Source organism: Equus asinus, chromosome 2 (genome assembly GCF_041296235.1).
Source record: "Equus asinus isolate D_3611 breed Donkey chromosome 2, EquAss-T2T_v2, whole genome shotgun sequence".
Classification (NCBI taxonomy): domain Eukaryota; kingdom Metazoa; phylum Chordata; class Mammalia; order Perissodactyla; family Equidae; genus Equus; species Equus asinus.
The window spans coordinates 41,134,572-41,162,415 of NC_091791.1; the positions used below are offsets into that span (position 1 = coordinate 41,134,572).

Consider the following 27,844-nt stretch of genomic DNA (forward strand, 5'->3'; position numbering starts at 1 on the left):
GGTGGGTAAGCATAGAAGAGTTCAGAGAGTGCGATGTCAAGGCCAAGGAAGGTCACCGTGTATATAAGAATGATGTTTTCATGAAGTATCTTCTAACACAAGCCTGCTGAATAGAGATTGATTCTGATTCCCCAAACCTTCAACGTTCCTCGCTTACCTAATTCCCATGCATTCTTCAAGGGCGAAACAGACTCCTTCCTCTGAGAGTCATCACAGATTCCTCTAGACCTCACCATCTCTACCCATTCAGAAATTCCCTGGCTTTTTATCAGCTGCCTTAAATCCTTCATGGAACAAGATAGATTCAATGCCAAACTGATTCATTAAAAACTTTAAATGCTACTTGCTCAATTCTTTGGCCTGTAATAGTAAATTGTCTCACACTGCTCTTTACCTGAATCATGTAGGTCTCTCCTAAATATTTTGTAACTTCCTGGAGTTCAGATATTGATCTTGAACTAGTTAAAATCTCCAAACCAGAAGGCAGAGAGACCAGAGGGCTCCATTACTTGACTAGTTGCGTGAACGTGAGCTGTTTCTTACCTTTCTAAGCCTTGGTTTCCATCATCTGTAAATAGCAGATAATAATAGTGCCTTCCTCCTAGGCTCTTGCAAGGACTATATAAAATCAGGCCTATAAAGTGCTCAGCACTACCATGTTAGCTGAGTAGGAACAGTCACTCTCCTAGAAGCTTCTTCACCCAGAGAGGCTAGCCCATCCCTAAGCATCTAGAATGTCAAATTGCATTCACGTCCCCTGAGATTTCCAAACATCAAACCATTTCCATAAAGTGGCCACTCTTCAGAAAGCTATATCCCATTGAAAGTATGTTTCCAAGTTGCCATCAGCTTTAGAATGTTCCTGATAAGTAAGCAAAGCTGCTGAGGGACTTTGGCAGTGAATTTCTGGGGGCTGGTGAGAGGAGGATGTTTACCAGAGCGCAAAGGCCAGGTCCTGAGCAGAGAACATTTTGGCCCAGATAGATCCCGGAGAAGGCATTTTTGCCAAGCACAGACTCCATTCTCAGGTCCTGAAGTCAGCGTTAGAAACTAAACAAACCTTCCCGGGTTCACATTTGTTTACTTTTGGCAAAATGCAACTTCCTGTCTGAAAGGAAAGGGTCAGTAAAGCTTTCTATAGCCTTCTCACACATAAGTCTCTCCTTAAAACAATTGATTTGTTAAGCATAAATGAATTAAATGTACACAATGGGGATCTCCTGTCTCCTCGAAATATTCACATTTTAATAGGGAAAGCGCTCAACAAAACCAAAACAAATATTTTTTCAACTGTTGGCCCATGAGGATTGTTTAGGCCATTTCTTCTTCTGAGAGCAAGAAAAACAGACATCAGGAGGGAGCCAAGTTATATGTGCTGTGTCAGAGAAGTCACTTCGACACACTTGGGGGTTGAGATTTCAGTTACACAGAAAGTCAGAAAGTTTAAGTTCCCACAGCCACTCAAACCACATTCCCCAGCATGAATACAGAGCAACTGGGTCTTTCATTATATGACTGCATCCCCAGCCACACCCTTCAGGGTCCTGCAATTCTCTTGGATGGCCCCATGCCCTGCACTCAGGTTTGAAACTGACCCACAACCCCTCACAAATCCACCATAAGCCTTTTACAAGGATCCTAGATAATTTATTCTGTGTATGGGCGGGGGTGGGGGGGTTTCTGTAATTAATTTTTAGTGCATCTAGCAAAGTTAGCGTCAACTTTCTGTTTATTTATAATCCAACTGCTCGCTATAAATTGCAGATCTTTTTGTCATAAAATACTAAATGTGTAAAATACCTTAAAAATCATCTGCTCGACTCCTCTGCACCCACCTATACTCAGACACGTAAATAGCATAGATGAAGAGTATAGAGAAGATTTCTCCCTAGGTTGAAACTTCTTGCTCCTAGGGCAAGAACTATTTTATTTATCCTTGCACTCTCCAATATAGTACCATGAACACAGCAAGGACTAGGGAAGAAAGTGTTGAATGAGTAAGTTAAAGAGCTGTCCTCGTCTGCAAGGTCAAGGACAGCACACAAGAAGCCTGACTCCCCGTTCTCTGTGCCCCTCACAGTGCTGCCTCCTGTGCGTCCACTAGATTGTAAGCTCCTTGAAGGCTAAGGAAGTAACTTACAGTTCTTTTTGACCATCCCATCCTAGGCATTGAAATTTGCAAGCATTCAATAAAAATATTTTGAATGAGTAAAGGACTTAGTGAATGAGTAAGTAGATGAAGACAATTCTAGATGGTCCCCAACTTACGATGGATGGACTTAGTTTTTTGACTTCCCAATGGTGCAAAGTGATATGCATTCTGTGGAAACCGTACTTCAAATTTTGAATTTTGATCTTTTCCCAAGGTAGTATTATGTGGTACAATATTCTCTCAAGACACTGAGCAGGAAGCCACGGCTCCCAGTTAGCCACTCAGTCACAAGGGTGAACAACTGATACACTTACAACCATTCTGTACCCAAATGACCATTCTGGTTTTCACTTTCAGTACAATATTCAATAAATTACATGAGCTAGTCAATGCTTTAGTATAACATAGGTTTTCTGTTAGATGATTTTGCCCAACTGTAGGTTAATGTAAGTGTTCTGGGCATGTTTAAAAGCTACTCTAGGCTAAACTATGATGTTTGATAGGTTAGGTGTATTTAAAGCATTTTGGACTTAACAATATTTTCAACTTACAATGGGTTTATTGGGACATACTCCCATTGTAAGTCAATGAAGCTCTGCACATGAATGTCTTTCTTGAGTGACTGCAATATTATCCTGCCTGAAAGGGAGAATTCTTTCCTTCTCTAAGATGCTGGGTTCAAGGAGAAGTGGATTTGTTCATATTTCATTTCTTTTGGCCCTTCCTTTTGGTGTCTAACTGGACAATCACAAAAATGAGAAGAGCAGTTATGACAGGAGAAATCACCCCCCCTCACAGTGCTGCCAGTTCTCTTCCTACAAACCAAAGCAAACCAAGTCCATCACCTACTTTTAATGAAAATGGGTCCACCTTGGCCCATGAGGCCCTTACACCTGGCTCCAAGCTACCTGTCCATCTTATCTGCAGCCTACCTACCAAGTGAGCTTCTCCTAGTTTTTTAACTTAGTGAGATATTGTATGATGTCATGTTCCTGGGCATGCTTTGGCCTCTGTCTGGAATGTACTTCACTATCACTATGATTCTTATGATACTACCATCACCACAGCCACCTCATCACTGCTGCCATAGTCATTTTCACCACCATCACCCACCATCATCTTCATTCAAAACCAACATCACCACCAACACCATCACCGCCTGTCCACTACCATTACCATCTAATTACCACCACCTCACCACTACCCCTTTAAACTTGAAAAAATTCTTCCTTTCTTAAGAGCCAGCTCAAATGGAACTTCCTATATCCCTCCAGAATTTGGTGCCAAGCCCCTCTCTGAGCTCCAGCAGTCATTTGTTCTTAACTGTGTAATTACATCTAGCACATTGCATTGTAGTTTACTCAATTGCATGTCCTTTCTAGTAGCTCATAGCCTCTGCTGGAGTCTGAATCCAGGACTGAAAGAAAATATTTAGGAAGAGCCTGACCACAGATCACAGAGCAATGAGGGTCAAGAGGAAGGAAATGCATGAGGCCTGGTGGCACAGACAACAGAGTAGGGTTACATATCCCCAAACAAAGGTCAGCAGGTTTCAAGAGTTACTGACCTTGCCCCTCAACAAAGATGTGGTATGATTACTTTTTGGGGGCAGGGGTAGGGGGAAGATTAGCCCTGAGCTAACTACTGCCAGTCCTCCTCTTTTTTGCTGAGGAAGACTGGCCCTGAGCTAACATCCATGCCCATCTTCCTCTACTTTATATGTGGGACACCTACCACAGCACGGCTTGCCAAGCGGTGCCATGTCTGCACCCAGGATCCAAACCGGTGAACCCGGGGCCACCGAGAAGCAGAACGTGCAAATCTAACTGCTGCGCCACCATCCTGGCCCCGGTATGATTAGTTTTATAGCCTACCTCTTACATCTTTCTGGGATTCTCACTTTCATTCAAATAATCATTAAATAAAATTATAAAGCAGATGTTCAGTACCAAGATTGCAGACATACTGGGTAGATAAACAACCAGATCACTCTCACACAGGACTAGAATAGGGTGGGGGTGGGATAGTATGGGAAGGGTCTTCTGAGTTCAGGGAAGCCTCCAAGAGGAAGCGCGGTTCGGACTGAGGCCTGACCAACGAGGTAAGGAGAGAAGAGAGAGTCCATGATGAGGGAGCATATCTTTTTGTTTTTTGAATACACTAAGCGTATTACCATCCAGTCCCTTGAATTTTCTATTCCCTCCGCATGGAATGCTCTGCTCCCAGATCTTTACATGGACGGCTTCTCTTCATTCAGGTCTCAGCTCAGATGTCACCTCCACAGAGAAAGCTTCCCTAACTATCCAACCTAAAGGATCCCCCTTTCCAAACACTCTAGCACAGTACTTGGCAAACGTTAACGTGCATAGGAATCATGGCGGCAGTGGGGGGAATCTTGTTAAAATGCAGATTCTGATCCAATAGGTGTGTGGTGTTTCTTGAGATTCTGCGTTTTAACAAGCTTCTTTGTGATACAATGCTGTTGACCCAGGACCATGCTTTGGACAACTCTGGCTCTAGCGTATCATAGTGTCTGATTTTCTTCACAGCTCTTATCATTACTATAAGAAATTATCTTGTTCATTAATTTTTTTCTACTTATTCTTCTCACATACACATAAACCTTTCTACTAGAAAATGAGTTTCATGAAATTAGTTATGTTTTTTTCTCTTTTGCACCCCTGTCTCCCCAGGACTTGGCATATAGTAATTGCATATCAAATATGATTGAACATGTGAATGAATGAATGATCAAGAGTTTGGCCTTCTAGCCCAAGGCTGCACATCTCTCCCATCCCATAGGCTTCTAGAGCAAGACATCAGCATCTCATACCAAAGAGCACGAGAGAATTATCTTGAGAGTTAGTCAATGCCATGCCTGTGGGTCAGCATGTAGCCAGGGTTTCACAGTTCCTTCCTCTTTATTTCACCCCAGCAGTCACTATGAGCTCATCCCAGCTCTGGGAACACTGTCCTTTCCTGCTCAGCTTCCAGCATAAGCGCTTGGTGTTTCCGGTGGAAGCTACCCTCTCCACCCGAACCCTGAATCAAGGGAATTCTCAGATTCTGTGCCGTCTTTTCTTTAATCTATCTGGCTTTTACCAAGCCCGATGAGCTGTAGCTAACTTGTGCTCTTAAAATTATTCTTAAAAAGTCTTCCCTCTGGTCAGATACTCTATCTCATTCTGCTGCTCAATGAGCCTTTCCACCTGGGATTGAGCATGCTTTCAAATTTTTCATTTTTCCAAACCAGCTTCCATTTCCTGAACATCCTCTTTCTTCTCACTGACCCCAGTGGGCACAGATCGTCATTGCCAAGCATTATGGAACATTGCTTCAAGATTAAGTACTGTCCCTGGTATGGGGAATTCCAGAGGACAGACATGATCCCATTCCCTGGAGACCAAAGGCCTTACCACAGAGAGAAAGCGGCCTACACACAAAAAGAGAAATAACTTCCCAATCTACTATATACAAGGTGCCAAATGAGTAGCACACAACACTCATGTGCTGTGCACAAGCAAAATGGGCCTAGGAAGCCCACTTTCTTGACAATACTTTGTTGCTAACTCCTGTTACTCCCCACTGGCTATTCCTTCTTAGTTTCTTTTACACACTTCTTCCCCTCCTTGCCTTTAAATGTTGACATGCTCTGGGTTTAGCCATGACCTTTTTCTCTTCCATCTCTATACTTTCCTGCTGTGGGAAATCTCAGCCATTTACATGACTTTAAATAGTATCTCTGTGCTGACAACTGCCAGATTTCATCTCTATTCCAGACCCTTCTTTGAATGACAAGTTCATATAATCAACTCTTTGGTTAATATCTCCACATAGATGTCTTACAGACATCTTAAGCTTAACATATCCAAAACCAAAGTCTTGGATTCCATCTCTCTCTGTCTCTCTCTCTTGCTCTTTATCTCTGTCTCTCACACATAGACACTCACAGGCATATACACACACATACGCATACCCCCATTTAAATTCTGTTCATCACCCAATTTTCCATTTAAATAGTTGTTCAGGGAAACAAAAAAGCTGAAATCATCTTTGATTCTCCTTTCTTGCTTCCCCCACCTCCAATCTGAGTCAGTTAGAAATATATTTGGTAGTCTCTAAACAAAATTTAACTTGCAGTGATTTAATAGGAGTTCGATTATATTTTTCACAAAAGAAGTCCAAAGATAGGCAGTGCAGGGTGAGATGACAGCTCCAGAATGTCATCACAGATCAGGCTCCTTTCTTTCTGTTTCCTCTGTGGGTGACTTTGTCCTTTTGATTGTTGCCCCTCGTCCTCAAGATGGCTGTTCCACACCAGCATCTGCAATCCAGACAGGAAGAAGGGGAAGAGCAAAGGGAAGATGTCATTTGGCAGTTGAATGCACTTCCTTTTAAAGAGCTTTCCCATGCTCCCTGCTCAGCAGTTCCCTCTCACATCTTGTTGGCTAGAACTATAGCACATGGCCACCCTTAGTTGCAAAAGAAGCTGGGAAATACAGATTTTTGGGGGGTTAGGTACATTGTCACCCCAAACAACATTTACATTATAAATTTATATAATTTATATTATATAGCATTATATTAGTAAGAAGGAAAGGGAGAATGGATATTGAGAAAGCAACCTAAAATGTCTGCCACAAAATCCATCAGCAAGTTGTTATTCCTACCTCTGAGATACATCATAAATTCATCCCTTTCTCTCTGTCTGTGCTATCACCAGCACCATGATCCCCTCCAACCAAGTTACTGCAATAGCCCTTTAAGTTAACTGGATTCTACAATTGCCGATCTCCACCCAAAATCAGAAAGCATATATCAGATCATGTAATTCTTGTGTTAAAATACCTGTTATTTGCCACTGCAAGTAGAATAAAATCCGAGCACCTATCATAACCCACACGCCTTGTATGATTTCACCCCTGCCTACCTCTCTAGATTCCCTTGCATCGCGCTCTCTATTCATTCACTCAAATACATTTATTGAGTGCCTACTGTCTTTAAAGCATTGTTTTAGGCACTAGGGATAAAATAGTCAAAAAATCAGATAAAAACACCTTCCTTCATGAAGTTTACACTGTAGTGGAAGGAGGAGACAGCTAATAAACAAAATATTTAAGTAAGATAGTTGATGATAACAAAATGCATGTTGATGATAGTCAAATGATGATAGTAAAATGCTTGGTCATTCTCTCTACTTTACCTTTACTAAACTCCCTCCAGTTAGTCCAACTCTTCTAACTGAGAGTCTCCTCTGCCTAAATTGCTTTTCCCTCACCATTCCCACAGCCTTCCATGTATGTCCTTTGGGTATCAGCTTAAAGGTCACTTCTCCAAAGGGGCCTTCTCTGACCACTCATAATAAAATAGGACCACCCTGGTCTTCTCTTTCATAGCACTTATCACATTTTGAAATTGGATGGATGGATAAATGGATGGAGAGTTGATAGATAGATAGACAGACAGATAGATAGATAGATAGATAGAGAATAGATGTATTAATGCATATGTTTAGTTGTTCAATATCACTATCTCTCACTGAAGATTTACCTCTGTAATTGCAGAGATCATGTCTACTTTGTCCAGCATTCTAGCCCCAGGGCCTAGAATGGTCAGTTCCTGACATATAGAGGCACTTAATGAATATTTGTTGATGGATGAATAAATCAGTGAACAAGTGAAGTGAATATGATATGGGCCTTTGAAAAGAAAGATCAGTGCTTTGGTAAGAAGAGAGAGAGGAAAAAGGCTTTCTTAGACAGAGCGAACTAGATAGGCAAAAGCAGAGAGGCAGGGATTGCCTTGGTCTGATTGCTGGGCAATTAGCCATTTTGGACTAGAATCATGGGAGAAGATATTAGAGGGATGGATTGGAGACACATGAAGGAAGGTCTCCAATGCTGGGCCTTATGTGGGGCAACATTAAAAATAAACAGATAGAAAGTAAGCACACCTTCACAGAATAATACCATATCTCTTTGGAACAAGCCCCACTCAGAGAAATCAAAAGACAAGAAAAGTCCATAAACTTGGGTTACTCCACTGTTGGGATACAAATCACCTCTTCCCTCTTAACCAACTTAATACCTTAAAATTATTTCTTTCTGATGATAAAAGTAATAAATATTGAGGCTGGTCCCGTGGCGTAGTGAGTGGTTGAGTTCAGCACACTCCACTTCAGTGGCCCAGGTTCACATCCCAGGTGCAGACGTACACCACTAGAGAGCACGCTGTGGCAGTAACCCACATACAGAATAGGGAAAGATTGGCACAGATGTTAGCTCAGAGTAAATCTTCCTCAGCAAAAAGAGGAAGACTGGCAACAGATGCTATCTCAGAGCAAATCTTCCTCAACAACAACAACAACAAAGTAATAAATATTTATTATAGAATATTTGCAAAGCACAGAAAATTATAAAAGAGAAATTCAGTATCACTACCGTGAACATTGATACAGGCTTTCGCCAACTAAGGAGCCCCCTTTGTCACACTCAGCCTAGTGTACCAGTGTAGGGGGGTTGAGGGCGTGGGCAACAGCAGTGACCAAGCAGCTGGGACAACCAGAGGAGGAATTGGTAACTTTGGCTCCAACAGTGGGCACTGGAAAGCCGCTTTATCCCTTTAGCTTTGGTTTCCTCATCAGTCAAAGAAAGGATTTTCTGATTGGTAGATTTCAAAGTTTATTCCTTAGGGCTTTATGGAGCCCTTTAGAAAAGAAAGGGGAAAGGCTTGAATCTCGCCCCCGTGACCTCTCCTCCAGGCAGCAGAGATCCACAATTACCTGCTTCTCATATTGGATTTTGGCATAAGTTTTGTATTGGATTTTTTCGTTGATGTTTTATTTTATTTTTAACAACAGATGAGAAGACTAACACAAGATTGCAATTCATTTTTTTAGATACTTAATAAAGTTACTTCCAGCTCTAACTTTTGATGATGATTCTAATTCCTTTCTGGTAGAAATCAATATAATCACAAACTAGGTGAAACTGAAAACTCATTTTTCTATGGTCCTAGAGGAGCTTCCTAAAGATTCTAAAAGTATCAAAGTGCCCTAAATAGAATAGCTTATATCAGCTCAGCTACAGCTGTATATGACTTTGGACAAAGCGTTTAACCTCCCTATACTTCAATCTCTTCATTTATAAGATGGAAATCATATCACCTACTGTATTGGATGCAGGAAAAATGAAATTATGTCACATACACAAAAATGCCTAGCACACAATAAAGAATGTAGCAGTAGATTATATTTCCTTGCTTCTTACTATGTGCCAGGATCTGTGCTCATATTTGGTATACCTTCCATCATTCAATCTGCATGCGAGCTTATGAGATAGTCACTTTTTTACTATTGTCTATTGTTGTCCCTGTTTTGCAGATGGGAAACTGAAGCTTAATGAAGGTAAGTAATTTTTTTTTCAGTCTTGCACAGAGCTTGGATTTGAACCCAGGTAGTGAGATGCATGGGGCTGGGCTAGAAAATGAAGAACAGTCCCAACAATACTAACTGCAGCTCGCCTATTTTGAGAGCTCACTGGATGGTAGATACTGTTATAAAAGCTTTGGCTCGTTTAATCCTTGTGTCAATCCAACGGTTTACAGACTGGAAAACTGAGATGCAGAGACACTAAGTGCTATAATCTCTCTGCTTAGAACTGGTTTCAACTACTCACGTAGTTTCTCTACTGGACATTAGGAACCCATGCAATTAATTGTCTAATTGATCCTTCTGAAAACATGGAAAAATAATTATCCTCTAAAATGAGAACTCCCAGGGGAGGAGGTACATTAACTCAGGATTTACAGCAGGAAAGGGTAATCATCCAAGACTCCTTCCCCTCCCACCGCCCATGTCCATTCAATTACAGGTCCTGCAGCCTCACCTCCTGAATTTTCTAATTCATCCCTTCCTCTCCATCCTACTTGACTGCTGTAGTTGGGCCACTTTGCCTCCCAACAGCCTGCCACCTGGTCTCCCTGCTCCAATCCTGACTACTCCCCTAGTCCTCTCAAACTCACCCTCCATACTGCAATTTCCCTGCTAAAATGGCTCCCCCACGCCCTACAGAATAAAGCCATCCCTTCACATTTGTCTCCAGCCCCATTTCCGGGCTTAAAATAGATATATTCTAACATCAACAAATCACTCATAATTCTCCACACCAACCTTATCATTTCTCATCTTTGTGCCTTTTTACGTGTTCTCTCTGCATAGAAATCCTTTCCCATCTTTCTGCAGGAAATTAACTCTTGCTCTTCCTTCTCTGCATCGCCAGGTTAATACACGTCCCTCTCCGCCAGGCTCCTAATGAGCCCTGCGTTCTTAGCACATTAAGTTGAAGGTCTGTTTTGATGTCCGTCTACCCCACCACACCATACATTTTTTGAGGGCAAGAACAGCGGTGTTTTATTCTTCTCTCTACCCATGACTCTTAGTACAGTGTGTGACTTATAGTGAGCACTCAATAAATATTTGTTAAAGAATCGAACCAAAGTCAGTGAACTAGAGATTGTAATAGGCAGTATGTAAATCTGTAACATGTTGTTAGTGATAATTAACATTCAGTGAACCCTCCCAAGTTTGAATAATTCTATTAAGCAGGTAACATAAACCATTTGCTCATCTAAGCACTTTACCTCATTTAATCTTTGCAACAGTCCTACGAGTTAGGTGCTATTACCGTCCCCACTTTACAGATGCAAAATTTGAGAGAAAATAAGCAACATTCCCAGGATCACTGACCTAGTAAGTATCAGGGTTGGGGTCTGAATCTGACTCCAGGGTCAAGTTCTTAACCAATAACCACAAGACTGTATCCAACCAATAACCAACAAGCATGTATCATATACTCAAGCCAAGAGCTGCCAATGCTGCATACACAGGGACCAAAATAAAGGCATAACATCTATCTTAGAAAGAGAACCAAGAGAGATTTGTAACCAGCATAAATTATCAGGGCATGGCTGGTGTCAAGAAGAGCGGGTCACCTGGCATCTACATGTAGCTCCAATTCTCCAAAATGAGGAGCTGATGCTATGGCCACATCCATTTAAGCCACTGTTTAGCAGTTAAAGCCAAAGGTCTTGGAGTCAAACAGACCTAGGTTTAAGTTTCAATTCCATTCACTTTAGCAGCAAATGAATGATCTTCTCCAACCCTCAGTAGCCTCATCTGTAAACTAGAGATAATGCTACTTAACTGGCTTTGAGAATTAAAGGAAATAATGTCAGTTAAGTATCTAGTGATGTGCCTGACGCACAGAAGCACTCAAAATAGCTACTGTTATTACTGTGATGTTGACTATTATCATGCAAGCACTAAATCAAAAAACATTCCAGGAAGGAGGAGGTCACACAATATGCATGGCTGCTGGGAATCCATCGCTCCGTCTGGGGGTCGGGGTTCATCATGACCCGGGAAGACACCCTAAGAGCTGTCTACAACTAGAGACTGCTGATTGCACATTCTTCACGAGTGGTGGGAACAGCTCAGCGGTCTTCATGACGTAGTCTGAGAAAAAGGCCCTGGAAGCTCCCAGTTTCACATTTCTTTTGATTTCATTTTAAAACCTAATGGGTTAGAAATGTAAGAATAGACCAGAAAATGAGGTCTTTCAGAGTCTCCCCATCTGCCAGTCTCTGGTCAGGACATCCTTGAAGAATAATTTCCCCTCTAGCCCATAAGAAAGGTGATGTTTATATCCCCTGAAGTCTCATCACCGGTATTTATTTGATCAATTACTGATAAACTTGGTCTTTGAACAGACTTTTCTTCTTAGAAAGACACTGCAAGTGATGGATTGGGGTGCTGTTTAAAAGCCTTATTCATGAGAAGCTACTCAAGAGTTCCTTTTTAAAGTCTTATGATTTAACTAGACCAGGATAGGAATAAGTTAAACAGGTTGGAATAAGTTAAACAACTGACATGAAAGGCCTGAAGGAGATTGCCCAGCTGTCAACCTCTGGTGGTGCTAGGAAGGAGTCTCCACCACCCACAGCATCCTCTTCCACATCTGACACAGACGGTGCTTCCTCTGCTCCATAGCAGCTCCTCCCTTCTCATTCCACCCACTTCACTTCTCCCGCTGTCCATGTCCAGGAACACCACGCTGTGTGAATGTAGGCCAGGATAATACAAAATTACGTCCTCACGGATGACTAAACTCCTCTCACTCCATTCTTTACCATATTTTTTTATGAGAAAATTCTTCTTGATCTATTCAAGAATGCGACATTTGAATATGCCAAGGAGTATTTGGATACCTCCTTGATTCAACCGTAATAATAAAAAAAATAGCTAATATTTCTCGAGTGTTTATTATGTTTTAGGATCTGTGTTGAGAGCTTTTTATGTATATTATTCACTTAATCCCCAAGAAAACCTTATGAGGTAGATACAATTATTATGCCCATTTTATAACCAAAGAAACAGAACATGAGAGATAATAACTCATCCAAAGTCACACAGCTAGCAAAAGAAAAAAGTGGTTTTTAAACTTAAATGTGCTGAAGTCTGCATTAATACTCTTAACCTAGAAACTTCTACTACAATCCAGTGCAACCTATTTACTGAGTGTCCCATACACAGCAAAGCTACTCAAGGGGCTCTGACTTCGGATTATGTGACTGTATCTGAGAATTCCTATATCTTTTTGAGATAGATTCAGAAAGACAAACTCTTCGCAGGTGGCCCTTTCTCTCATGAAACCTGCACCCACAACCTAAAATGTGCAGAGGAGCGTGGACAGAACACCCCAGAGGCCTGCCCCAGGCTGGGGAGTCTGCACTGCTCTGCAGTTGGTCTCAAGGCTACCCAGACCTTCACCTGTTCAGCCCATCCCCTGCCTGTGCATTTGTTACTATGCTGAAGTCCTAAGCTGCCCCTTGAAGTCCTGTGATGTGTCAAGAAGAAGAGTCACAAGACGTAAGGTCCTTTCCTGGAACGATGTTTTGGATTTGGTTTGAGGGCCTCAGCCTGAGCAGAGCAACACTGTTTTAGCAATTTACAGTCCAAGACAGATGGCAGGGCACTGAACCATAACCGGCACTGCCTGTCACCTAGACCTCTGAATAATGCATGAAAGTGCTGGTAAGATGCCCTCTTAGTAATGCCATGTGCTCTTTCTTAGAAGAAAAAATATGAGAGTAGGTTCTTTTTAGTTCATAGTTAGCATGTGCCAGGGCACTGTAACACGTGTTATTTCATTACAGCCACCCTGTGAGGTCAATACAGACAAAAAAACTGAGCTCTAGAGAAGTTACATAACTTGCTCAGTGTCTCACAACTAGTAAGTGCCAGGATTTCGACTCAGGTGGTCTGACACTCTCACTCTTTACTATATCTTTATTCTATACATCATGAGAAAAATGAAGTAACCAACAGCTATATCTTTAATGTGGCTCAACGCAGCCATTTTCATCAATGACCCACAGGGCTCAAGATGGATGCTGTGTGCCGACTCATTCCAGTTATGAATTTCCCATGCCTGTCGTGGTTCAGCTTTTACATTTTTTAAAGAATTCCTTTGCTGTAGGAAGACCCCCAAAAACACCACTGAATCATGCCAGTGGTGGATATCCAAGATCAGCTACTGGAGACTTTTTGAGTTAACACTTTCTCAATCCCCATTTCAAACAGTGGTGGTGTCCTGGATTACTCCCAGAAAGAGTGATCCTTTCCGAGACTGGACATGTAATAAGGAAGTGGACAGACTACAGAAACTAACATTAGAATACTTTAGTGTTTCCATGAGGCAATTCCTTCCCAGCATATCTCTAGAAATTAATATGTTGTCTCTGAATCCCAAATCCCAAGAAAACTTGGTCAAGAAATTGACACAATGGTGGAAAGTATTATAATTACACTGTAAGAACTAAAGCCTAGCAGTCAACAGAGACATTACTGGTTTAAAGGAATCACTGACATCAAGTAGAAAGCAAGAGCAGAACAGCTGACGAGTGCAGCCAAGGGTTAAGGCCGATATTTCAGGGAACTGGGACAGGCAAATGGAAGAGGGAAGCTGCCTTGATCCAAACAGTCAATCTTCTTTGTAGCTGTTGCCATGTTATAACTGTGTGTTTGTGGTCTCATTTGCTATCAATGGTGAGTCATTTTTGAAACAAAAAATTATATTAATAAATTTATATGCATATACATTTTATAAAAAATCCTATAAGCAGTATACCAAAAAATAAAGTTTTGGGAGTAAGATAATTCCTTAAATTGGCAGTTTCAATATGAGATGCTGTGTTGTGCTCTTAACCTTGCTTGGAGATCCAATGTTACATTATTCAAATACTAGCCAATAATGTGTGCTGGCATTTTCAAGCATCTGAATATGTGCAATAGGCTACAATTCCTTGCAAATACTATTAAATTTAATGTTTCTTATTTATTAAATACATTTTCTTAGATATCTATGGTAATAAAGCAAAGATTATGACAAATGTTGAAGTATTTTAAGAATAATTTAGGATTTGGAGAATTCCTAAGACTTCCTGGGAGTTCTGATTTCTCATCTCCGAACCCTGAAGATTAATATCTGTTAGAAATTTGGAAACACTAGAATTCTTAAATGAGATGGTTGGAGGGAAAAATATGGGGCATCCTTTGGCTGCTCAAGAGCCTATTCTTTTTAGCTTTTGGAAGCAACAGCAGCAGCCTCCTACCCAAGTCATCCCACTAGTGGATTGCTAACATGTCACTGCTGGGGGGAGCTCTCAGGCAAGAGACTTGGGATCAGCTGTGAATTCCAGAGTACCCACTGCAGTGCACAGAACTCAGGCTGCTTTTGATGAAGAAATGTCACACTGTTGATACCATCCATCCGTAGGTTATTGGTGGCACACCAAGGACGGAAAAACAAGAGAAGGCCAAACCCAAATACAAAGGAGAGAAGAACAAGCTCTATTTCCAAAGGCACCGTGTGGACTTTGACAAAATTTTCCACCCAAATTTGTGCAGCAGAGATCTGGAGAAAAACCTATCCCAGAAGATCAAACAAAGGAGGAGTCAGAACCTACCACGAGCTGAAAAATCGGAGGAGACAAAGACCTCTAAGAGCATCCCACAGAGAGCGAGTACTACAGGCTCCTTGAGAACTAGGCAAGACACCAGTGAGTGCAGGACGAAGGAGAAGCTAGCATGCCTCCTCTTCTTTTTTTGTATTTCCCACCTATTTGTGGCAGATACTGAGCTCTAGAACACCTTGTCATAGCCTTCTCTGTATGGAAAGTGCCTGTTCTTTAAGAAAGGAGATTACTCCCTTCGTGTTTCTATCTGAACTTTCCGTATGCATTATTTGTACCCCTCCCCATCTGGGCTTGGGCAGCCCACCCACCTACTCATGTACCTATATATAGAGGTAAATATATATAAAGATATGTATATATTACAAAAAATTTAAGTAGTTTGAGGACAATAGTTGATCAAGAAAGGCTGACTATTGTAGAAGGCTTTCATCTGTACATGGACATTGTCTCAAGTTTGCTCGCTTACAAATGCACCCCACTCACAGAGCTAACTGTCTTAAAGTTCTTCTTTATGCAGCTACTACACCAAAAATGGAACTTTCAAAAACCATGTTATCTTTGTGCACAGACCCACACCAATCTTTTCTCAATCCATTCAGTGTGAGTGTAGGTGCTGCCCAAATGTGGTCTTGTGCAGTTTTCATTTTATTTTATAAATCTAAGACTTTCTTTAGAAAAGATGTGGTGGTGGCACTTTTTTAAGGAACAAACAACAGTCTTCACAAGCCAATCCCCAACTGCAGTAGCAAGCAAGGAATTAATTGAGCCCCAAACACTTCCCACCAAGTGGCATGCAGAGTGGCCTGGTATGTATAGTGCAGGCAGAAGAATTTGGTCTTTATTCTGTGGAAAATGGAAAGTCCTTGGAAGATTGGTATAACATTCCCAAAGCAATATTTTTGGAAGGTAAATTTGCCTCTTGAACGGGATGATACAGTTGTCTGTCAGCCAGCCTTTGGCCCATTACCAAAAGTACCTCTCTACAAACCACTTTTATATTTTTAGTCAAATTTTGCTTGTGGGGAAAGAGGTTGCAATACACTATTGTGTAAATTGTTAGGAGGTAGGGAGCTTGATGGAAGCCAAGGACTTAGTGAATGGATGGATGAATGGAAAAGTCACTGAAGCTCTCTGAGCCTCAGTTTCCTCATCTGTAAAGTGAGGGTAAAATACCTACTGCATGAGAATGGGTATAAAATACTCAGTAGGTTGGCTATCATTTAAACATTAGCTCTCCAAATGTTAGCTAACATCATCATCATCATCACTAATGCTACCACCAGCACCACCATCATCGTTATCACCAGCAGCCACAGCAGAAGCATCACATGCTACCCACATAGGGCCTCCAGAACAGGCCTTCCCACAATCTCTTGAAATCTGCTCCACTGGCAGCTCCTTATTGCTTATCATAGGATCCCTCAACGTGCTCTTCTCTAGCATGGAGAAGATGCAATCGGGGGCAGGGTGTTGAGGAAATAATTAAGAAGGCTGAAGGTGTTGACCGGAAAACAAATTAGGTGTTAATTCAAGCACAATGACAATCCCCAGGAAATTTAAATTGCTTGGACACCCTTTGGGTTATTCAAATGTTCCTCAGAGATGCTAATCCATCTCCTTGGGACTCCTTTACAAATGGCAGCTGCCAACAAGTATCCTTGGTTAAATCCCCCTTAAGAGAATTATTCAGAAACGGACATGCCCTGTGCTCCTCCAAGAACCAAGTTAAGATCATTTGTCCCTACTCAATTCATCTTTTACCCCAAATGCATTCTCTAGGAGCAATCTTCCTCTTTAGAGTTCCTCTCTTGGGTTTTAGAGAACTTTTTGGCTTGAACTCTTTCTAAAATTAAAGCCAAGTGCTGTTGCTCTCAGATGCCATGAGATTTCATTGTGGCCGGAGCTGACTATCACAGACGCATCCCAAACCACATAAGTTCTTATTGTTTAAACTGTCTTAAGCAGCTGTTAAAACATACCCTAAGATATCAAAGCCACTCTAATTAACTTCCTGCTTTGCTGGGACTTCAAAGTCTTTCGAAAAGTTTTAAATAGGGTTTTTATAGAGAATTTGACCTAATATTTAAAGGAAAATTTTGCAAGCTTGCCCAAGAGACTCCAACTTCTCCTTCCCTTTTCCACTCCCCTTCCCTCCTTACCCCACAGAATCTTAGAATTCTGCAACCAGCAGTGAGAATTGAGGAGAAAATTTTAAATCTGTCGTAACCAAAATGGTGAGTCTCTTTACCTGCATCCCCCCTATTTCTCAGGTCAGTAGTTGACATCCTGCCTCAATGACTTTCCCTGCCCCAGCCCTTCTCAACCTGGCAACCCTTTCCCATCCTCCAAGACACAGCTCAAACGCACCTTCTCCGGGAAGTCCCCTTGACTCTTCCAGGGTGGAGGTACCACTCCCTTCTCTTGTGCACGCACAATCCCCCCATCTCTACTTGTCCCTAATCATGATGGATTAGAGTGTACCCACTTATGTGTCTGTCTCCTCGTCTAGACTGTGAGGTCCACAGGGTAGGAACTGTTTTGTATGAAGCTTTGAGCTCCCACAGCCTCACACAGGGTTCTTCGTATCCTTCGTCAGTGCTCAATATATGTGTGATAAATGAGTGAACCCCAACTCCTTCTGGGGGAGGTAGGGTGGTAGTCCTTACCATTTCTTACAGGTTTTGACCTCTCTCCCTAGGCTTCTGTAAACATCATAATAAAGGCATTATACCTCATGATCACTCCTCTAAGAAACAGTGCCATAAAAACAGCCACAACTTAGAAATAAGGCAAAAAAAAAAGTGGGCAGTACATCTTTCTCAGGCCACCCAAGGTCCCTTTCCTAGGAGAATGCAATTAGTTTATCTCATTGTCTACTGTTGACTAAATGTCCCTGCCTCGGTGAAGTTACCTGTTATCTTGTAGATTTTTGTCTGGTAGAGATGCAAGTAATTTCTGTCTGGTGGAACAGATAACCCCTAGGATTTATGGCCTGTTGGACATTAACCAGTTATATCCTAACATTTTGTTATTAAATTTCCTGTAAATATCAGCAATTCTTAGATAGTTCTTGAGCAGGCCATAACATCTTACTGGATCCCTCATTAATTAATGAGGTAAATAAAATCTTTGACTTGTGTTTCTTTTACATTTCTCTGAGAATCAAGATTTTACCTCTTTGAAAATTATTTTTTAACACAAGGTGTAAACCAGATTGACAACGTACAACCAAAAGGTCAACAGGATGGATTGAAGGAGCAGCAGAGAACCCTGGGCTGGGAGTGTGAGAACCTGGCTCTACTAGGAACTTCCTAAAACCTCAAGAACCTCCTTTTTACTTGTCTGTCAAATGGGGACAATATCCTAAGCTCCTCTCTCCCACACAGGCTTACTGAGATCATCAAAAGGGATGATTTACTTAAAGAACTTGGGAAAAGTCTAAAATACCAGTCCCCCCCATGAAGTACTTGTAATAAAGGAAGGTCAGCTTTTCCCCTAGAAAATAGTGATAGGGAGGAAAAGATGTGGAAGGAGACCAGAAGGAACACAGATAGGAGGGAGCTGCTGCCACCCCCAAGGAAAGTCACTGTCACCTCTTGCATGGACCTAACCTAGAGCATTCCAAATCTTCCACTCCTGCCTCCGTTCCCAACCATTCTTCACATAGCAGCTGGTGTTCTTCCAAAACTGTAAGACAGATCGTGTCACACCCATGCTTCAAGCTCTCCAGTGGCTTTCCAACACTCTTAGGATAAAATTTAAGCTCCTCTTTTTGGCCTATAAGGTGCTGTGTGATCCAGGCCAATGGCTAACCCTCCAAAGTCTTCTCAGGCCTTTCTCATCCTCACTCACTTTGCTCCAGCTCATCTCAGGTGTCGTTAGCTTCCTCAGACTTACTTAGCTTTCTCACCTCAGGGCCTTTGCACTTGCTGTTTCTTCTGTCTGAAAATCTCATCCCCATGCCCCTTTCTTCTCATTACTGGCTTCTTCTTTTGATGTTAACTTAAATATCACCCTCCCAGAAAGGTCCTCCTTGCCTACCCTTTCTAAAGTATGTCTACCATTATTCTCTCTCTCAGTACCCTGTTCTTTTCCTTCACAGCACTCCCCAGGATGTGAATATATTTATGTATTTTCTGTCTCCCCTACTAGACTGTTAGCACTATGTAAGCAGAGGCTAACTGTGTCTCTTGTGTTCACCCTTGTGCCTGGCACATGCTAGGAGCTTGGTACATAGATGTTGAATAAACGAGCATAAAGGCACGAGAAATCTAGCTGGCTCCAAGTACAGATGCCCCACGCTGTCTGTATATATTTCGGAACCAATGCAATGCAAGTTCCTCAATCTTGAGCACTTGTTTCAAAAGACTGCAGCCAAGAAGAAAAATTCCCACGCTCACAAGACATCAGCTGAGAGCTGCTTTCAAGAACAGTGTTCCTCGGAAAATGCTTTGCTTCAGGAACGAGTAATAAGTCTCCTCAGCAGCACTTCATTTCGTAACTCCAAAGAAACCAAATCTCTTCATGAGAAGAGAACAGCCCTTCCCACGAAGAATTAAATGTTACCCAGAAACACAACTGCTTCTGCACCCAAGGGCTAGGTTTGAAGCAGATGAAGGAAACAACCAACTGGAATTCAAGAATATCTCGACAGAGCACGATGGGGAGAGAAAATCCCAGGCTGCCTCTTAGAACTCCACCCCTGGTTTGTTTCAGAGTATCAGATTACATGGCTCCCTCTAAACAAGCCTGCGTTTCTTAATCAAAGCCCAAGGCACAGCTCCGTTTCCAGGGGTTTAGGGTTTTCCAGTTCTGTGATCACTCTTCCCAGGCACTTCAACCACTTCTCCAAATGCCCCCATCACCTTCAAGATTCTCTCATAGGCTCCTGGGCTGCGCTGGTTGGGCTCCACACCTCTAGTGAAAAGATACCTTGAATATGCGATGCTCCTTAAGAGTTGCTGGTTGGTGGCGTACTTGTCTGCCTTTGCATTTTTCATATCAAGATTATCAAACAGCAGCAAAAACATCATGGCATCAAAAAGCTGTTTCCTGGAATGGTGTCTGGTGGTGGGAGGGCCAAAAAAGATCTGCTCCACCATGTAGCTGGCCCACAGTTTTGCCTTGAGATCAGACTCTGCTGGAAATCTCCCCGTGGACTTGCTTTGAGGGAGACTATTACTTTACGATCCAAGATAGGTTTATGATGGGCAGGGAACGCCTGTCTTTGAGTGTTTTCCTCTTTCAGGTGCAAAAGGCGTTTTTCTCCACACCAGCCAATATGCCTGTCATCAAAGGCCAGGCTACAGTCTTCACAGCCAGGACCCACCCACTCGTGCGGCCTCTCTGCCCAGAGCCCTCCAGTCCTAACTCAGGAATCCAAATTGAATAGTTCCTGTTGTCACTCGGAGACCAGTGCATCCAAAAAGCTGTTCTTCTTTCCCCAAATGCATGAAACTCTTAAAACTTCTTCAAACTCGGAAAACTGAACACATGAACTTGTTACCATGCTTTGTTTAATTTTTTTCCTCAGAAATATTCTTGTGGCCAAAAATAGAACATTTTCCATTCTGAGGAACAAGCGGCATCCATGGGAATTAAAGTAGTGCTTCGTGCCTCTCCAGAAAATTCCTGCCAAACACGCACACACACACACACACACACACACACACACACACACAAGCTGCTTGCGAGTTGTAAAAAGCTGCTTTCTGTAGGTACAGTGGTGGTCAGGAGCCAAAAGTCCTCTGTTTATTTTCTATCCAAGAAAATTACCAGAAAAGAGTGCTAGGGCACCTCAAGGACGCTTTATAGGAAAAATCTAGCTTAATCTAGTGTAATGATTTTGAAAATGGCCTTATTGTCCACTCTGCCTCCCACCCACCATCATCCCAGGATTCCTCTCAAGTCTTACTCCTCTAAAATTCCAAAGCTTCACACAGTACAAAGTTCACGGCCTTTATTCTAGGGAGCTACTGTCGGATGATTAGCCTCGAGTTCTCTCTAAAGTTATTCCTACAATAGAATCAGAAATGGCAAATTTAGGAAAATATTCTCAAGCTTCAATGCTGAACAATATGTACTGGTAAAGTCAGACATGCATAAAATGTCAGAATAACAGTAATCCAGAAAATTATGCTACTAGCAAAAGATATGGGAGTGTTTTGTACACTCTGTTCTAAAAGTTTGTGATTCTCAGCATTTCCATAATCCTCTTTAGTGGAACTTACGTGACTATAATGATATTTCGCATTTTTGTATTTGGACATGCAACACGTTGTACATCCTCTGGCCCCTCCTAATCGAGGAGTGGCTTAGCTATAAGACCTGCCAGAGCTGTTTTCATATGCTGCTGAAAAGCATTTGGTTACTGTTGAGGAAAATGAAGAGTCCTTTAAAATAGCAGTGTATTCCTGACACCAAAAGTAGGAAAGACCAATAAGGCGATGTAGAGACAGTGAAGGAGAGGCCAAGAAATGGGGGAAAGCATGAGGATGAGGGAAGAAAAGAGGAAATAGGAGACGGAGAAGAATCAGAATGTTGCATTTTAATTGGTGGTGGGTGGAGGCAAAGAGAAGAAGGTTGATTGATCCATGATGGCCATGGAGAGACAAGCATGGCAAGAGAAGATGGGAAAGAGAGAGGGAGGCAATATGCCTAGCAGTTAAAGGTCAGTTATTTACCAGCTGGGTTACATTGGGCCAGTTCATCACTCTCAGCCTCAATTACCTCATGTATTAAATGGAGATAATAGCATCTCATGGAGACGTGTAGATTAAATGAGTCAGTATACAAGATGCTTAGAACAGTGCCTGGTGCTGAGTAAACACTCAACAAATGTTGGCCATTTTTATTACTGAAAGATAAACAAGTTGCATGTTTCCATCAGAGAACATTTGCTTGTGAGCTAGACCTCCAGTTCTATTGTCCTTGAATTCTTCTAGGACACACAGAAGCACAAAAATTGTGAGGGAGCTGTGAACCCAAGCAAGTGTTGGTGAAAGGAGCAGTGGCAGGATAACAGCCCAGATGCGAATGAGTACGTGGAACAATGAGCGAGCCCCTGACATTGAAAGAGGAGGAATTCATAGCTGCCAATTAGTCACAACCATTCTCTCCCACTTCATTAGCTCATTCACCCCACAAACATTGTCCAAGCAACACTTTAAGCCTACACACGTTTAGTCTTTCCCCAGGTTATCTTTCTAGCATCACTGTGAGCCCTTTCCACCAACCTCACCATTTCATAGCTGCACGGGGATAATCATTCAATATACATTCCTTACAATCCCACCCCTGTGTGTTTGTTTAAGCTCTTTCCTCAGCCTGGATTTCTCTTTCCTTTTTCTTCATCTAGAAAGATACTAGTCATCCTTCCAGGCCAAATGTTGTCGGGGTTTTGTGTGCCCTCTCTTTCCTTCTCTCCCACTGTTTAGCAAAATGACTCTCCCTGACCTTAGTACCCTTGGCATACACACAGTAAATAGGTATATCTTGTTGTGGGTTGAATTGTGTCCCCCAAAGATGATATGTTGAAGTTCTAACACCTAGTACCTTCAAATGTGTGAACTTATTTGGAAATAGCATCTTTAAAAAATTGATTAGGTTAAAATGAGGTCTTTAGGATGGGCCCTAATCCAATATGACTGGAGCCCTTATAAAAAGTGGAAATTTGGACACAGAGACAGACTTTCACAGAAGGAAGACTACATGAAGAGACGGGGAGAATGCCATGTGAAGGCAGAGGATTAGAGTGATGCATTGAAAAGCCAAGGAATGCCAAAGATTGCTGGCAAATCCCTAGGAGCTACGAGAGAGGCATGGAACAGATTGTCCCTTACAGTTCTCAGAAGGAGCCAACCCCGCCAACACCTTGACTTTGGACTTCTAGGCTCCAAAACTGTGAGACAATAAATTGCCCAGTTGATCGTACTTTGTTATGGCAGCCCATGAGACTCATCCATACCTCCATCACAGCATGTGTGCTTGCTTTCCATGTGAGCTCCTTGAGGTCAAGAACTGAGTCTTACTTGATTTTGGATCCTCAGGCCTCTTACAGCCTCTGGGGGGTAAAAGGGTCTCTAAACTTTAAATTCTTATTAAGTAACCCTTGAAGAATTCAGAGTCTAGAACAGGGGCAGCAAACCACAGCTAGTGGGACAATTTCAGCTGGCTGACTGTTTTGGTAAATAAAGTTTTATTGGAACACAGCCACACTCATTTCATTGATGTTTTGTCTGTGGCGGATTTCACACTGTAACCACAGAGTTGAGTAGTTGTAACAGGGACCATATGGCCCACAAAGCCTAAAATATTTACTCTCTGGCCCTTTACCGAAAAAGTATACTGACCCCTGGTCTAGAAGAAAAGAAATATAGATGAAGCACACCAATAGAATACAGTAAGTGCTATCATAATGCACAGATAGTACAGAAAAGAGAATGATGGGGTGAATCAAAGCCTTCATGGAGAAGGTGACATTGGAAAAGTGAGAGAGATTTTACTCAGAAAACGCAAAATACTTAACTTATTCACTTGACTGTGCTGCCTGGACTGATCATTTTTGTACTGGTAGTTGCATAGAGGCTAAGGATTGGAGCTGAAGCTGGTTTGGGGGAAAATAATGATGAATGAGTTTTGTTCTCTACACATCGAGCTGTACTTTCCAGTGGCATATCCAAGAGGATGTGTCCAGCCATGAACGGTGCTGAGCAGTCTGTGTCAGAGACACAGATTTGGGACTCAATATAATAAAGATGTATCACACATCATAGGAGGAAAGAAGATCGCTCAGGAAAACAATGAGAAGTAAGGAAAGAAGATGGTCACACATAAAATTCAGGGGAACTTCAGAACTTACATGGTTGGCCAAGGAAGAGGAAGAGACCTTGAAGGATTTGAATAGAGGCAAAACAGGAAGAAAGGAGAGAGTCATGTCCTTAAGGCCCAGGTAAGGGAGGGTTCAGCTGTGTTAAATGGTGCCAAAGGCCAAGAGGACCAATCCACCAGATTTAGCAACTGAGATCCCACATGGCCTGGTAACAGTAATTTCAACGTTCATCACTGGCACAAATTATCCCTCAAAGCAAATCATAAGGAATGGCACACTACAGTTATTGTCAAGAAAAAAAAAAAAATGAAGAGTATGAGAAAGGGAAAGAAGAAATCAAGAAAAGAAATGAAAAAAACACAGAAATTGAAGATAACTGGATTGAAATTCCTACTTCACCCATAAAATCTAAATCTTATACTCTTTCTATGGAGGTTCTATCCTTTGCCTAAATTCACCAGGACTGAAAATTAATCAAGTGCCTAGGATCCATTCCTTTAGACAGCCCAGCCAATTAAACAACTGACTTAATGCATACCAACAAGCATTAAGGTGATCACAGCTGCAAATTTTAACTGCCTGCTCTGTGCCAGGGGTTGTAGCAGAGATTTCACACCAATTACCTCATTTGATCTCCAGTGAACTCTATGTAGTGAATATATAGTGAAGTATAGTCTGTATTTTATTCAAATGAGGATATTGAAGTTCAGAAAGGTCACCCAACTATACACCATTCTGGGAAGAAGCAAGAGTAGGGGACGCAGGAGAGGGAAGGGGGCTGAAACCAATGTTTACAGAGCGCTTACTCTGTGAAGGTATTTTATTAAGAATTATGCCTACTTTGGTTCATTTGAGCCTCACAAAAACCTATGTGGAAGAGGGGGTGGTAAGGAGATGAACTTGGAGAGGCTCAGTACAATGCCAAAGGCCAACATTGAGTGAAAAACTTGGTTTTCCAAAGAAATCCTTCAAAATTCAGAATTAAATTAGATATTGAGCTATTTGAAGGTAAGACCAGTCGAAGTCAATGTTAAAATAATTCAAAATAATGCCGGGTGCCTTCTAACACATTCCAGAAGGGCTCCTCTGACCATGACTGAATGATATAGAACCCTCGGTTCCTGCAGCCCCACCCCTAGAAGAGGGAAATGCCCTGACTGGGCTGCAGTGGCTTCAAGCTCCTCCCCCTTGAAATAAGCGGTGGGGCCAGAGGACCCTAAAGTTCATTCCAGTAGGAAAAGTCGATGTTTCCAAGCACGTGATAGGAGCTGGCAGGTAAGGGATGTTGACTAAATGTTTATTAAATAAGCAATTCAAATGAGACTATGAAAGACCCTAGTGAAGAATTTTTGGAAAAATTTCCAAGTGGCAAAACCACTTCCCTGTTTTTGGAGGACTTTATTCTGCAGGATTTTCACTCACCTGCTTTCCACAGCTCCCAATGCAGTAGAAGGTTGCTGGTTCAATGCCCTCTCTCTGCCCTCATTCACACATTCATTCCATAAAGAAAAAATCCTTCTTGGAAATGTAGGTGGTACATTTTAGTGAATGCTTAGAAGATAGTCTTGAAATAATGGAGCACGCTAAAAAAACAAAAGCAAAGCCTTCTGCTTAAGAACAATCAATGTTCATAAGGCCTGATGGAAGACGACCGAATGGATTACTCATTCTTTATCACTGTTCTAATTAAGGATTCGGGTTTTTCTTTGTTGACTATGGTGAGAAAAACCCTCACACTCTGCTGATGGGAGTGCTCATTGCTTCTGGGAAATAATCTGGCAATTCTTATCACGAGCTTTAAAATAAGTCAAGCCCTTTGACCTCAGAATTCTCCTTCTGAGGATACAAACTTAGGAAAATCCCCAGAAAAGCAGGATGAGAGAAGTAGTATAGCGTATTGCCTAATCTCTGGATTTACAGTGACTGTATTTTAATACTCACCAATTGTGGAACTTTAGAGGAGTTACTTAATCATTCTGTGCCTTGGGTTCCTCATCTGCAAAATGGAGATGATAATAGTCTCTGCATTGCGCTGTTGTTAAAAGGATTGAATGAGTTATTAAATGTAACATTCTTTACATAGCGTTTTTTTCATTTATTCCTCAAAAATTCCTCAAGGAAGGCAAGAAAAATATTGGCCTTATCTGGTCAGTAATAAGAACTCAATTAAATGTAGGTTCTTTTTATTATTACCATGTACATGAAAAAGACAAAGATGTTCGTTGTAACATTATTTATTACAGTGAAAATTTATCAAAAATTATATGTTCAACAATAAGACAATGGTTAAATAAATATTTCCATGTGATAAAATAGGCAGCTACTTAAAATGTCTTCAAAGAGAAGTTAATGAAATAAGAAAAATTTAGCAAATAATGTTAAGAGAAAAAGTGGGCTGTGGAGTTGCATGTATGGTGTGATCCCAGTTTTGACGCGATGTTGTAGTGGATAATACCCTTCACCCAAATCCCTTTGGAGTGCTTAGCCCTCCTCAGCTGCTGCAAATATCATTGCTGATAGCTCACAGCTGCATCCCTCACTGGGAATTGTTCTCGGCCCTAGGAAATAGGCTCATCCAAAATTAGCCCCTCCAGGGGGCCAATGACTTGCTGATGCAGGGACACAAAGGCCTGCCCACTTACCTTAATTTGGAATGGCTCTGAAAGGCCATTCCAGCTCCCGCTCCCCTGACAGTCAGCGGAGTCCCAGTGGCATCTGCATGTGGAGTCAGACTCTCCGTCTGCACGGTTCTCCCTCACTCCTTACAGGAGCGTCTCGAGACAGCACTCGCCCAATAAACATTCAGCATGCAGCTTTTGTTTCAGAGTCTGTTTCCAGGGAAGCCAATGCAAGATATTTTTACATCAAAATATCATGAGGGAACATCTCTGAGTGACGATATTCCTGGATTATTCCAAATTCTCTATAATGAGTCTGTATTACTTATTTTAAATGAATAAAATGGCATTGTTTTAAAAGAGGCAGGGTTCTCCCTAGAGTGCTGCAATTAATAGAGCCCGTAAATTTCAATACATAGATTTTGCTTTTCTGTGATAAAGTCAGAGTTGACTTTTCTGTAAACATACGTAAATATTTTAATTTAAATGATGCCTCCGGTAAGTAATGAGTCTCAGTCACACACCTTGGCGTATATAGTGCCTCAGCCTGGCCTTCAATGTGGTTGATCCATATGTCCCAAGGATGCTGCTGTGGCTTAAAATGTAACTCTTTTTTCTTGCATATTGGTCTTCCTATACTATGCCATTTACTAGCCACACACAAAAAAATCAGCCTCATTGTTTTGTAACAGTACACTGGTGTTTTATTTTCATTAATCTTGTCCGTACTCCCACTCATCCCACTATCCTCTCAGCTTTGATTCTGAATACCATTGAAAGGCTGAAAAGATCCAATTCTTTCTCAAAGGATTAACATTTTTTTCTTCATTGAGGATATTCAAAAGAATGTGCCAGAGACTCTGATGGCAGTTTCAAAAGAGGAGGCCTTAGGACATCTTGAGTGAAGATGCATCGTAGGAATAAGTGCTTCACCGTCTAGAGTAGCTCCTTGCCTAGGACAATGCTTTGAATGGATCAGCTTAGGGTGTTTGTTTAAAACAAAATCCACCACATAACTTTTAGACTCACTTTATGTTCAATGTAATCCTCTAGTTTTAATGCCACAGGTTGTCTCTCAGCAGCTTAGGTTAAAAAATAATAATAAAACTTTAGAAGTAACTGAGTCAGACTTTATTCTTGTACGTATAGTGCATCTCTTCCTATAAATGCCAAATTGTTGTAATGAGGCCAGAAAAAGCCATCAAAATT

General features: G+C 41.7%; 1 long non-coding RNA gene and 1 pseudogene across 1 annotated transcript; one reads left to right on the forward strand and one right to left on the reverse strand.

Annotated features, from left to right (window-relative positions):
* Positions 1-1,218: 1,218 nt before the first annotated feature.
* LOC139040750 (uncharacterized) lies at positions 1,219-26,798 on the reverse strand. The gene is made up of 4 exons (XR_011495069.1): positions 26,660-26,798; positions 25,959-26,049; positions 25,440-25,600; positions 1,219-6,476 (listed from the first exon to the last, which is right to left on the reverse strand). It is a non-coding gene; the product is annotated as an uncharacterized lncRNA (long non-coding RNA).
* LOC106845898 (mediator of RNA polymerase II transcription subunit 6 pseudogene) lies at positions 13,604-18,502 on the forward strand (annotated as a pseudogene).
* Positions 26,799-27,844: the final 1,046 nt, after the last annotated feature.